Below are 2500 nucleotides of genomic sequence, written 5' to 3'. Positions count from 1 at the left end.
GAGGCGCCCTGGCGTAGGCGCCCAGGCGCCAAAAGAGGCGCCAGGGCGCCCAGGCGGAAAAGAGGCGCCCAGGCGGAATGGCGCCAGGGCGCCCAGGCGGAAAAGAGGCGCCCAGGCGAAAAAGAGGCGCCCAGGCGGAAAAGAGGCGCCCTGGCGTAGGCGCCCAGGCGCCAAAAGAGGCGCCAGGCGAAAAGGCGCCAGGGCGCCCAGGCGGAAAAGAGGCGCCCAGGCGGAATGGCGCCAGGGCGCCCAGGCGGAAAAGAGGCGCCCAGGCGAAAAAGAGGCGCCCAGGCGGAAAGGCGCCAGGGCGCCCAGGTGGAAAAGAGGCGCCCTGGCGTAGGCGCCCATGCGCCAAAAGAGGCACCCAGGCGAAAAGGCGCCAGGGCGCCCAGGCGGAAAAGAGGCGCCCAGGCGGAATGGCGCCAGGGCACCCAGGCGGAAAAGAGGCGCCCAGGCGGAAAAGAGGCGCCCTGGCGTAGGCGCCCAGGCGCCAAAAGAGGCGCCAGGCGAAAAGGCGCCAGGGCGCCCAGGCGGAAAAGAGGCGCCCAGGCGAAAAAGAGGCGCCCTGGCGGAAAAGAGGCGCCCTGGCGTAGGCGCCCAGGCGCCAAAAGAGGCACCCAGGCGAAAAGGCGCCAGGGCGCCCAGGCGGAAAAGAGGCGCCCAGGCGGAATGGCGCCAGGGCACCCAGGCGGAAAAGAGGCGCCCAGGCGGAATGGCGCCAGGGCACCCAGGCGGAAAAGAGGCGCCCAGGCGAAAAAGAGGCGCCCAGGCGGAAAAGAGGCGCCCTGGCGTAGGCGCCCAGGCGCCAAAAGAGGCGCCCAGGCGAAAAGGCGCCAGGGCGCCCAGGCGAAGAGGCGCCAGGGCGCCCAGGTGGGAAAGAGGCGCCCAGGCGAAAAGGCGCCAGGGCGCCCAGGCAGAAAAGAGGCGCCCAGGCGAAAAAGAGGCGCCCAGGCAGAAAGGCGCCATGGCGCCCAGGCGGAAAAGAGGCGCCCTGGCCAGGCGGAAAAGAGGCGCCCAGGCGGAAAAGAGGTGCCCAGGCGAAAAAGAGTCGCCCAGGCCGAAAGGCGCCATGGCGCCCAGGCGGAAAAGAGGCGCCCACGCGAAAAGGCGCCAGGGCGCCAAGGCGGAAAACAGGCGCCCAGGCGGAAAGGTGCCAGGGCGCCCAGGCGGAAAAGAGGCGCCCAGGCGCGTGGGGGGCAAGGCGCCAGGCGCCAGGCACGCGCGGAGGCAAGGCGCGAGGCGCAAGGCGCCACGCGCGCGCGCGCGTGGGGGGCGAGGCGCCAGGCGCCAGGCGCCGGGCGCGCGTGGGGGGCAAGGCGCCAGGCGCCGGGCGCGCGCGTGGGGGGCGAGGCGCCAGGCGCCAGGCGCCGGGCGCGCGTGGGGGGCGAGGCGCCAGGCGCCAGGCGCCGGGCGCGCGTGGGGGGCAAGGCGCCAGGCGCCGGGCGCGCGCGCGTGGGGCGCCAGGCACCTGGCGGGCGGGCGCCCCCAGGAAGGGGTGCTGGCGCGCGATGGGGTTGCGCCCGTACGGACCGTGTGACAGTACAGACACTTTGGCGAAACCTCCTGCCCGAAGCGATTTTAGGCGTTCGGCTAGGTAGGTGACCCGGTTTTTTTCGCGTTTCTCGGCCGCTAGCCCCTTTTTTCGCGTTTTCGTGCGCGCGCCCCTCTTGACCTCGCACGCGCGCCGCGCGTCGCGTCCTTGTCCTTGTCCGCGTCCGCGTTCGCGTGTGTCGGCGATCACGGGCCCCGTGCATGGCTCGTCTCTGTGGACCATCGCCCCGCTCTTGTCCCTCTTTCGTGTTTGTGTGGCGCCCCGCCCCGTGCACCATTGCCGGCTGGCAGCAAGGTGCCTAGCCCCCCTTGCCGCCAGGCCTGTCCACCCCAAGGTGCTAAAGCCGCCAGGCACCTGTGCCGCCGAACCGTGCGTCCGTAAGCCGCTGCACGTGCGGCGGCCGGCCATGCCCGTGCTATTGACCCTGTGTGACAGTACAGACACTTTGGCGAAACCTCCTGGCCGACGGGGTTTTTGCGCCCACCTAGGTAGGGCGACCCCTTTTTTTTCGTGTCGCCTGTCCGTGTGTCCCTTTTTCGCCTTTTTCGGGTTCGTGTTTTCGTGTGCCGCCAAAAGCAAGCCCTGCGCTCGTCCCGTCCCGCTTGACCCGTGCATCCGCCGGTGCTGGCCTGCAAAATGCCTGTGAGCGACGCACGTGACCAGCAGCCCAGGCGAGTGTGCACGGGTGGCAGGCGAAACGGGCGTGCGTGTCGCCAGTGTGTATGTCCCTTTTTCGCCTTTTTCGGGTTCGTGTTTTCGTGTGCCGCCAAAAGCAAGCCCTGCGCTCGTCCCGTCCCGCTTGACCCGTGCATCCGCCGGTGCTGGCCTGCAAAATGCCTATGAGCGACGCATGTGACCAGCAGCCCAGGCGAGTGTGCATGGGTGGCAGGCGAAACGGGCGCGCGTGTCGCCAGTGCGTATGTCCCTTTTTCGGGTTCGTGTTTTCGT

Source organism: Aristolochia californica, unplaced genomic scaffold (genome assembly GCF_029961685.1).
Source record: "Aristolochia californica isolate CCGP_79_NKW_82.1479 unplaced genomic scaffold, dmAriCali1.0.hap1 SCAF_17, whole genome shotgun sequence".
NCBI lineage: Eukaryota > Viridiplantae > Streptophyta > Magnoliopsida > Piperales > Aristolochiaceae > Aristolochia > Aristolochia californica.
Note: the sequence above shows the minus strand (reverse complement) of the source record.